The sequence below is a fragment of the Papaver somniferum genome, chromosome 10 (genome assembly GCF_003573695.1).
Source record: "Papaver somniferum cultivar HN1 chromosome 10, ASM357369v1, whole genome shotgun sequence".
NCBI lineage: Eukaryota > Viridiplantae > Streptophyta > Magnoliopsida > Ranunculales > Papaveraceae > Papaver > Papaver somniferum.
This window is the reverse complement of record NC_039367.1, coordinates 106153734-106165461: the sequence shown is the minus strand read 5'-3', so window position 1 is coordinate 106165461 and position 11728 is coordinate 106153734. Positions and strand designations below refer to the sequence as shown.

Below are 11728 nucleotides of genomic sequence, written 5' to 3'. Positions count from 1 at the left end.
AGTCTCTAATATTTACTTTACTTATTTTTTATAAGGGTAGTCTGGTCATTTTCACAGTCTACGTAATATTTATTTCACTAATTTCCAGTAAGGGTAGTATGATCATTTTCACCGTTTATGTGATATTTATTGCACTTATTCCCAATAAGGGTAGTTTGGTCATTTTGTTAGTCTCCATAACATTTATTGCACTTATTTCCCCTAAGGGTAAAATGGCCATTTTAGCAGACTGTAATATTTACTTTACTCATATCTGATAAGGGTGGTCTGGTCATTTTCGCAGTCTCCATAATATTTATTGCACTTGTTTCCATTAAGGGTAGTATGGTCATTTTCACCGTCTGTGTGATATTTATTGCACTTATTTCCAATAAGGGTAGTTTGGTCATTTTGGTAGTCTCCATAACATTTATTGCACTTATTTCCCCTAAGGGTAAAATGGCCATTTTATCAGACTGTAATATTTACTTTACTTATTTTCATAAGGGTAGTCTGGTCATTTTCACTAATTTCCAGTAAGGGTAGTATAGTCATTTTCCCCGTCTGTGTGATATGTATTTCATTTATTTCCAATAAGAGTAGTTTGGTCATTTTAACAGTCTCCATAATATTTATTGCACTTATTTCCAGTAAAGGTAGTATGGGCATTTTCACTGTCTGTAATATTCACTTTACTTATTTCCGATAAGGATAGTCTGGTCATTTTGACAGTCTCCATAATATTTATTGCACTTGTTTCCAGTAAGGGTACAATGGTCATTTCAGAAGTCTATAATATTTACTTAACTTATTTCTGATAAGGGTAGTCTGGTCATTTTCTTTGTCACCTTGGTATTTATTGCACTAATTTCTAGTAAGGGTAATATGGTCATTTTCACTGTCAGTGATAATTATTTCCGAAAAGTGTAGTCTGGTCATTTTCACAGGCTCCATAACATTTGTTGCACTTATTTCCCCTAAGGGTAAAATGGTCATTTTCACAGATTGTAATATATACTTTACTCATATCCGAAAAGGGTGGTCTGGTCATTTTCACAGTCTCCATAATATTTATTGCACTTATTTCCTGTAAGGGTAGTATGGTCATTTTCACTGTCTATAATATTCACTTTACTTATTTCCGATAAGAATAGTCTGGTCATTTTGACAGTCTCCATAATATTTATTACACTTATTTCCAGTAAGGGTAATATGGTCATTTTCATAATCTGTAATATTTATTTCACTTATTTCCGACAAGGGTAGTACGGACATTTTCACTATCTACATGATATTTATTGCACTAATTTCTAGTAAGGGTAATATGGTCATTTTCACTATTTGTACTATTTACTTTACTTATTTCCGATAAGGGTAATATGGTCATTTTATTAATCTGTAATATTTACTTTACTTATTTCTGATAAGGGTAGTCTGGTCATTTTCACTCTAGTAGTATTTGAACCTGTGTTGATCAATTCTGATATATTTCGTCTTCAGTCCATCCGAACGAGAAACTCAAGTCTAACTCTAGTAGTTTTTGAAATTGTGTTGATCAATTCTGATATATTTCGTCTTCAGTTTATCTGAACGAGAAACTCAAGTATAACTCTGGTAGTATTTGAACCCGTGTTAATCAATTCTGGTATATTTCGTCTTAAGTTTATCCGAACGAGAAACTCAAGTCTAACTCTAGCAATCTTTGAACCTGTGATGTTCGAATCTGATATATTTCGTATTAAGTTCATCCGAACGAGAATCTCAGGTCTAACTCCAGTAATCTTTGAACCTGTGATGTTCGAATCTGATATATTTCGTCTTCAGTTCATCCGAACGAAACTCAGGTCTAACTCTAGTAATCTGATATATTTTATCTTCAGCTCATCCGAACGAGAAACTCAGGAGTCAGGTCTAACTCTAGCAATCTTTGAACCTTTGATTTTCAAATCTGATATATTTCGTCTTCAGTTCATCTGAACGAGAAACTCAGGTCTAACTCCAGTAATCTGATATATTGTGTCTTCAGTTCATCCGAATGAGAGACTCAGGTCTGAATCTAGTAATCTTTGAACTTGGGATGTTCAAACCTGATATATTTCCTTTCCAGTTCATCCGAATGAGAGACTCAGGTTTAACTATAGTAAACTTCGAACCTGGGATGTTCAAACCCGATATATTTCGTCTCTAGTTCATTCGAATGAGAGACTCAGATCCGAATCTAGTAATCTTCGAACCTGGGATTTTCAAACCTGATATATTTCCTTTCCAGATCATCTGAATGAGAGACTCAGGTCTAACTATAGTAATCTTTGAACCTGGGATGTTCAAACTTGATATATTTCCTTTCCAGTTCATCAGAATGAGAGACTCAGGTCTAACTATAGTAATCTTCGAACCTGGGATGTTCAAACCTGATATATTTCGTCTCTACTTCATCCGAATGAGAGACTCAGGTCTGAGTCTAGTAATCTTTGACCCTGGGATGTTCAAACCTGATATATTTCCTTTCCAGTTTATCTGAATGAGAGATTCAGGTCTAATTCTAGTAATCTTCGAACCTGGGATGTTCAAACCTGATATATTTCGTCTCTAGTTCAACCGAATGAGAGACTCAGGTCTGAATCTAGTAATCTTTGAACCTGGGATGTTCAAACTTGATATATTCCCTTTCCAGTTCATCCAAATGAGAGACTCAGGTCTAACTCTAGTAATCTTCGAACCTGGGATGTTTAAACCTGATATATTTCGTCTCCAGTTTATCCGAATGACAGAATCAGGTCAGACTCTAGTAATCTTCGAACCTGGGATGTTCAAACCTGATATATTAGTTCATCCGATGAGAGACTCAGATCAGAATCTAGTAATCTTCGAACCTGGGATGTTCAAACCTGATATATTTCATTTCCAGTTTATCCGAATGAGAGACTCAGGTCTAACTCTAGTAATCTTCGAACCTATGATGTTCAAACCTGATATATTTCGTCTCCAGTTCATCCGAATGAGAGACTCAGGTTTGAATCTAGTAATCTTTAAACCCGGGATATTCAAACCTGATATATTTCCTTTCCAGTTCATCCGAATGAGAGACTCAAGTCTAACTCTAGTAATCTCCGAACCTGGGATGTTCAAACCTGATATATTTCCTTTCCAGTTCATCCTAATGAGAGACTCATGTCTAACTTTAGTAATCTTCGAACCTGGGATGTTCAAACCTGATATATTTCCTTTCCAGTTCATCCGAATGAGAGACTCAGGTCTAACTATAGTAATCTTCGAACCTGGGATGTTCAAACCTGATGTATTTCGTCTCTAGTTCATCCGAATGAGAGATTCAGGTCTGAATCTAGTAATCTTTGAACCTTGGATGTTCAAACATGATATATTTATTCTCTAGTTCATCCGAATGAGAGACTCAGGTCTGAATCTAGTAATCTTTGAACCTGGGATGTTCAAACCTGATATATTTCCTTTCTAGTTTATCTGAATGAGAGACTCAGGTCTAACTCTAGTACTCTTCGATCCTGGGATGTTCAAACCTGATATATTTCGTCTCCAGTTCATCCGAATGAGAGACTCAGGTCTAACTCTAGTAATCTTCGAACCTGGGATGTTCAAACCTGATATATTTCGTTTCCAATTCATCCGAATGAGAGACTCAGGTCTGAATCTAGTAATCTTTGAACCTGAGATGTTCAAACTTGATATATTTCCTTTCCAGTTCATCCGAATGAGAGACTCAGGTCTAACTCTAGTAATCTTCGAACCTGGGATGTTCAAACCTGATATATTTCGTCCCCAGTTCATCCGAATGAGAGACTCAGGTCTGAATCCAGGAATCTTCGAACCTGGGATGTTCAAACCTGATATATTTCCTTTTCAGTTCATCCAAATGAGAGACTCAGGTCTAACTCTAGGTCCCTTCGAATATATAAATTAATAACTCTGTAATTTATATAAATTTAGTTTTACATTTATGCTAATTTGGTAAAGAATGATTCCACTATTACTTGGTTTTTCTTAAAACTGATGTCACATTGAATTTCATCTTGGATTTTTCTTAACATTAGAAAAGTTTTTTGTTTGTCGTTTCCTGATGCAATAAAAACCTATTCAATATCTTTGCAGCTTTGATAGCTTCTTTAAGGGAAGGTGGCTGTGTAACTACACTTTCATCTTCAACTTCCACATCATCACTTTCGTCTTTTCCCATGACACTCTCACATATTTCTTCGTCAGTCAACAAATCTGAAATAATATCCTTTTGAAGGCAGTTTAAAAGAAATTCAACATCCATTCCACTGTGATAATTCAATCCATTGATTAGATTTCGCAATTCTCTACTTCCTTCATTATCTAATGATTTACTTGGATACTTTGATCCGGTGTCATCCATTGAACGAATCTTACAATGACGTAAACAATTTGCAATGGAATAAGGTGTATTGGTTCATTTTTGTTGATTATTTTGTAAGAACTTTGATAAATTAATAATTATTAATTTATGCGATTATTTAATATCGCGATAAATTGATAAATTTTATCGGCCGACGCTATTATTTTATAGGGGTTATACTGTACTGGTATCGCATTATTTAGGCAATCAGAAAGTGTCGTTGACTAAAGTCAAACTACCATTGTATCAGGACTTTTATTGACTTGGACGAGGATATGTGGATAGTGTCGTCACCCTAGTAGATATTTTGGAGATCGGGTCTTGTCATTCATCCAACTAGCGCTGCACAACGGTCGGTCAGTTCGGTTTTCAGGTGAAATCGTGGACTGAACTGTACAAAGCTCGGTTCTTCCAATTCAAACTGAAACTGAACTGTTTATCTACCGGTTCGGTTGTGAACTGAACTGAAACGGTTCGGTTATTTTTCGGTTTTAAACTGAAACCGAACAATACCCTGTACCCGCTGAAAACTATAAACTGAAGTAGATATAAACTGATACAAAAAAACAAGTCTTAATAAACTGATAATCCCACAGACATAGTCTTAAAAAACCAAGTAATAAACCCACACACAGTCTTAATAAACCAAGTAAAGAGAGGATTCTAAAACCAAGGATAATAAAGTTCAAAAACTAGTACTCTTGAAGTTTAACATAACAAAAGAAAGGTAGCATCAGTATGAACTAAGCTGACTGCATTCCAAGCAAAATACTGCATCAATATGAGCTTTAAACCAAGTAAAAGACTACAGTCCATTTTAATCATCCCATCAATTTTCAACCTTCAAATCTCTGGCAATGGTCCCAAAATTTCTGTGATTAATACAAAGAAGAAAGGCAACACAAATAAGAAAACAGAATGACTCGAAATCAAAACAGATGAAAAGTTGAAAGCAATACAAATTTTAAGTCAAAAAATAAGAAGAGAGAGTCCATTACCATCCTCGATGCTAGCATTATCATTCGGTACATAATCAGATATGAAATCAAGAGAAATGGGGTGTTGTAACCAGCTTTGCGCACAGATAAGTGCCTCAACTGTCTTGGCAGACAATGAGCTTCTCCATGGAGTAAGAATACACTTTCTTGTACTGAATGCAGACTCGGATGCAACTGAAGAGACGGGTATAGCAAAAAAATCCAATTCTGCATAAAAATGCAAACTATATGAGATTTGAAAATTGAAACTCTTTAAGAACATTATACATGTACAACAGAACTCTCTTCTAGCCTTCAAGCTAGTGACTAGTCTCAGACTCTCACGTGTACATAACTCATACGAAATCTAATAGGGACAGGCCATGATCTAATCCTTATGCGTCGAAAGACTCGAAACTGATCCACTAAATTCATGAAAAATAAACAAAACAACTTAACTTCTTTGCAGGTCCATGAAAAACTATCTAGCTACCAGCCTACCATTGTAATTCATGGCTAGTATTAGAAGCCAATAAACAAAAGTTCTTTGGTTGCAATTCTATCCATTGCAATCCTTTATGTTACAACATCAATTTCTAGCCAATAAGCTTGAGTTCATCAATCATTCATGGCAACTAATTCTTTTTCTTAATGCAGAAACTTTAAAAGTTATATTCAGAACCTAACAAAATAACGCACTCTTATCAAACTGAAAAATGAACACTTGCAAATATTTCATATACCCAAAATTAAATGAACAACCTAGAACCCAACACTTGCACATGACATGAACATCTCTAAATCTATTTTCCTTGCACAAAAGAAGTGAAAAACAAAGAAAAATCTCTAGATGGAAAAAAAAAATATTTGTTACCTGCTCCTCAAAGTCTTAACGCAACTATACTGATGAAGAACTCCTGCTGCTCCTCTCAGTCTTTCTGCATATAAATAAAAAACAGAAAAAATAATTAAAAAGAAATCGATTGACAACAAAAATCGATTGATAAACAGAAACTAAAAAGAAATCAATCGGTTGATTTACTTCAACAAATTGAAACCCTAAACCCAAACAAAAGAACAAATAGAGAAACCCTAGTAATGAAAAACACTAAAAAAATCTCTGAAAAGGAAGAAACACAAGTTACCTGCTCCTCAAAGTCTTAACACAAACACAACTATACCGTCTATAATTGATGAAGAACTGTTGTTGCTCCTCTCAGTCTTTCTGCATATTAAAAAAAACAGAAAAATAATTAAGACCCATATCGACTGACAATGAACATGGATTTATAAACAGAAACTAAAAACAAATCAATCCATTGGTTTTGTTCAACAAACTAAGAAACCCTAGAAACTGAAAACTAACAGAAGAACAAAAAAAGAAGAAAGTAAGGAAAAATAGAAGAGGAAACTAAAAAGAAATCAATAAATTGGCTTGCTAGAGGTGGTGACGATCGATGGAGAGGTGATGGAGGTGGTTCTCTGATGAGTGGTGGTGGAGGCGACTGGTGAGGTAAGAGAAATGGAAAGAAAAAAATGAAATCAGGTGAACCAGCTGAGAGTTTAAGTAGTTAGGGTTTTAGATATGGACGGTTAGGATTGATTAGGGTGATACAAATCAAAGGTCTATATTCATCGGTTCTATCGGTTCAGTTCGGTTCGACTTGACCATACAAACCGTAGACTGAACTGAAAGATCAACAGTTCTTGTGTTATGAACTGAAACTGACCGTTGGATGAACGGTTCAGTTCGGTTAAGGTTCGGTTCACCCTGGTTCGGCTCGGTTTGCTCGGTTCGGCTCGGTTCCTTACATCCCTACATCCAACAGCTGTGAGTCCCACTCTTCTCTTAACCAAACCTAGTTAAACCTTATCGTTTTGCTGCCTTTTCTTCCATTTCTCTGCAAGTCCCCTCTCCTCTTCTCTCTCAACATTTTTCTGCCTCCGAAGAAAAATTTCTTACCTCTCCAGATCCATCGGATTTCTTACAAAAACTAACAGATCTTCATGAACACTACACCATGAACCAGGAGGAAAAACCATTTCCTTCTTCACTCCAGATCTATTTATATCATTATGTTCGATATAAAACCATTTTCTTCAATCTTAACTCAAAACCATTCTTCTTAACCATTTCCTTTTTCATCTTTGTTGTTTGTGTGGTATTAATAGTTCTTCTTATTGGAACTAAAGTTACGCTTTAAATGTAATTTCCCCTTTTTCTCTCTTTGTTCTTGTTGATTTTGTTTGCTATTAGGGTTTGAAATCTCTTTTGGGTTTTATTGTAGGAGTTTTTAGAAGACGAACAATCAACCTCAGTTGGATTTCTTGAACTTCTCCAGGTATAAATTCTCCTCAACTTTTATTTGTTTTGAATTTTAATAACTCGGTTTTGTGAGCCTGATTTCTTATGTAGATTAAATCTCTTTATAAATTTTCAATTTCTATGTTTCTGATATTGGATTTCATGCTGTTTTAAAACATGACATGTTGTTAATCTCAATTTATATTTCAGTTTTCTTCATATCTGGCTTTGTCAATTTTCTAGGATTTATTTCTTTGTTTTGGTATTATTTAAACATGAGATGAAGATTGGGTTTCTCTTATCTTTCGGTTTATGTTTTGTGTTTAGAGATTTTTTATTCTAGGTTTACTTGTATGTTTTATGTGGAAGATTGTGGACAAATTTGTTTTATGAAGTAAAAATCTGTTTAGCTTATTGATTTGTTTAGGGATATGAAAGTAATGAATCGTAGTGATCAATTATAAAATCTGAATTCTGGAGTTGATGAAGAGGTAATTAGATTAAATTTGGATGATTTTGTTTCCTTACTGACTAACTAAATAGCTAGTTAAGTGTTTTCTTATGCTTAATTGGATACCTATAAAAAGCCAAGTTGCTTCATTTTCTGGCTTTATTTATTTGCTTGCCTTTGCTAAATTTGATTAAGTTTGTAGCTTCATCTGACCTGCTTTTCTGAAAATGTATCAATTCCTAATCTCAGTACATGTCTCTTATCTCCCAATCTCCTTGCTTCAATCTATCAATTCCTTTTAATCATTTTGAGTTTATTTTTAGGCATATCAAGTACTCATTTTGATGATTCTGTTTTAAAATGTATATATCTTATTTAAGTATGTTGTTGATTTTTCTTTTAAAGGGGTTTTCTTCTTTTTTCGTTTACTGTTTTGTGTTTTTTCCCTCAGGAAGTTTACTTTTTTTATTCCCTATTGATAAGAGAAAGTGATGGTTACAAATATATGTAGTTCTAAATTTTAATTTGAAATTAAGATTACTTTTGGTAATTATGGTTTGGGTGGTTGACTGATTCCTTTCAATGAATCAGTCCAAGCTTCAAATTGGCCTTTCATGTTGTTGGTGGTGTCGTTTAGCTGTATTTGCAGTTGGTATGTATCCAGGATAATTGCTTGTACTTATTTTCTGCCTTCCATGTTTGCGAGGAGGAGTTTCCAGTATAAGGTCTTGAGGGTTTGTAAAGATCTTATATGTCATAGTGATTTATTTTCAAATTGATGATTTTACGGTTTTTCTCAAACTGTCTGTACACAAGTACTGCTTGTTGGGAACATATCATCTAGGGGTTGGATGTAGTCACTGTTTTGATGTTCAATAATTCTCTAGGGTTCTTAATTTTTTCTTACTGGAAACTTGGTGATCTTGTTTATGTCTCCCAAGGAAATAGGATTATGCAGTCAGTATAGCTTGATTGAATTATTTTATTTATCTGGTGCTAATATATTGGTTTGGTCTGCTACAGATTCACCACCTCGGTGGCGGTACTAAATGCTACAAATTCACCACATGCAGTACCAATTGCTACATACCTCCGCGATCGTTGACAAGATCAGTCAAGAGCAGAGAAGCATGATGAATTTGATTTTAGGGGTTCTCAAGCACAACAACTTCGGGGTAAGCTCGATTTGTGCTCGTATGTATGTATAAGGACTGTGTTAATATATGAGTAGTATGGACTGTAAAACACTTAATATTATGCAGATAACTTAAGACAGTTCTGCACTATTACGTAAGATGTATCTGCACTATTGGATAGATACAGATCTCTTGCTTTTTTTTTTTTCGTTCTTTCTATCTTTGTTTCTTTCTTGTGTTCTTTTAATTTTGTCATCGACTATCTTCTCTCTAGGATATCACAAAGACAATAGCGAGCCTTTTGGAGTAGATACTATACTTTGGCTAACTGGTAGTGTCTGTACGATCTATGAGTGTTTCCATGATTGGTTATTAAACTATTATGTTGTTTACTGTAGCTAGTGCTAAATAAGACCTCTTCCTGGTGCCAACCGATTAATTGAACATTTGAAGGGACATGGTGTACCTATGTCATAAGCTTCGTCTCTAGGGAAAGCATAGAAAATAAATTCACCTATCCCGAAGGTCAGGTTCCGCTAGATATTTATCCTATCTTAAACAACCAGATACTAGATTAGAGATTAACTCAATACATTCAGATTAATTTTACATATTTGATCTTTCATCTCGTTACGTGTGTGTTTAGGCTGGAAATAATCCTGAATTGTGAGATGCTTTTGCATATCTTACTATTATTCTTAACTGCGGATAAATTCCATTTATGCGTCCAATCTGCATTTGCTGCTTGATTTTCTTCTTAAGATTCTTTTAGGTGGTGAAGTTGTTGGATGTCGATCCTTCCAACGACCTTGTTATTGAGGGCACATTGTAAATGGTTTTTAATTTTTTTGCACATGCTTAAATTTCTAATGAAAAATTCATGTTGAAACCATTTGCCAGGCGTGTCTTTGGTATGAAATTCTTCTTGGTGTTCACTGAGTTTATAAGATGGTCATTAATATTGGTTGGAACCCATAATGTAACACTAAAAAGACTAGTGTAAGTGTCAATTATGATTAACCAATGGTTCTGTTTTGTGCTTGTTGGATCCTGACACAACATAATATGCTATTACTGCAGGAACCTTGGCTACTTCATGATTTCAATGAGGATTTCTAAGGGGAAGAACCGCGTCTTGTGATTGTTAGTTATATGCGACCAGAGGTATTGACGTACTGCAATAATATATCAGAACTGTCTTAAGTTATTTGTATTTACTAATCCATTACTTTTGCATTTAAAAGTAGGATTAACCCATCCCATACTACTCATTCCTTGAAGTCAATGCTATTCTGGTTTTGTTGTTCTTACAAACATGTTGTGTGATTATTTTTGTTCTAATTTCTTGCAGATGAATTTAAGTAAAGTAATATTCCCAACAATGAAGCAAATGCAGTTTCACCACCTGATCCTGCAGCTGTGAATGCAGTCATGTAGATAGCCTGAAACTGTTGCTTACTTCCGATGAAGCTGACAGAATTATTGGTGATCATGCTGAATAGTTTGCTACTTGCATAGTGTAGATTGTTGGGATGCAGCGCCCTATTTCTTTCTTTGTTGGAGGCTGGTTCCGCAAGAGTTAAAAGCCGATATCTGGAAGGGTTTGAGGTAACTCCCTGCTCACTGATTTGTGAAATCTAAGGATATCCATCTACTTTTGCTATGCATCTAGGTTTTATCTGCTTGTTGTTATCATGTTTTGCAACCTTAGCTGGTTGTGAAGATTCCTGATGTAAAGAGATGAAGCTGGAATAAGCTAATGAATGTGAATGGTAAAAGTCTGTCATGAATATGAATGGGAAAATTCTGTAATGAATATTCTGCAGATTGGGAAATAAGAAACTGCAGGCCTGTAAACTGAAAGTCCAGGCCCGTGATAATAGACCTGGACTATCCATTTTTTTTAATTGTAATTTAAAGAATGTTACTGAAATAATTGTAACAAAAAGTGTCACTTAAAAGACACGTGTCATCATCTCAGTGTTGATGTAAGAAGAAGACACGTGTCATTCAAAGATATGTTACAAGCAATAGGTAACACTTATAGGTGTTACCGTAACCGTCAAAAAGAGACACGTGTCCTCTACAAAATTGTTGCAAAATTCACCCACAACTATAACTGTTGGAATTACTGTGACAAATTGGACACGTGTCGCCACCTTTGAATTAGGTTAATCCTAGCCGTTTTATTGTATAACGGTTAGTACGTGTGGCTTTAAATAATAGTTGTCACAAAAAAAACCGTTGCAACGGATAACAACAATTATTATCACAGCGCTTCTGCAACGGTGTATATGTGTTACAAATGTAAACAGTGACAGATAAACACTGTGACAAAATCCTGGATTTGGTGTAGTGCGATGGCATCACTAATCACGCCCACCTTGTTATTTCCATTGCAGTTCTACTGGCACCAAAAATATTTCTCATTTCGTTCCACTTTAAATGATGTTTTGAATGTTTTCACGCAGATTATGAAATGAAAAG

General features: G+C 34.9%; 1 long non-coding RNA gene across 3 annotated transcripts; it reads left to right on the top strand.

The window, feature by feature from the left end:
- Window positions 1-7232: 7232 nt before the first annotated feature.
- LOC113317777 lies at window positions 7233-11125 on the top strand. 3 transcript variants are annotated; one of them, XR_003344004.1, is made up of 5 exons: window positions 7233-7691; window positions 9129-9280; window positions 10322-10405; window positions 10593-10849; window positions 10965-11124. It is a non-coding gene; the product is annotated as an uncharacterized LOC113317777 (long non-coding RNA). The 3 variants fall into 3 exon arrangements; XR_003344003.1 differs by having other exon boundaries at window positions 7234-7555; window positions 7638-7691; window positions 10593-11125; XR_003344001.1 differs by having other exon boundaries at window positions 7234-7691; window positions 10593-11125.
- Window positions 11126-11728: the final 603 nt, after the last annotated feature.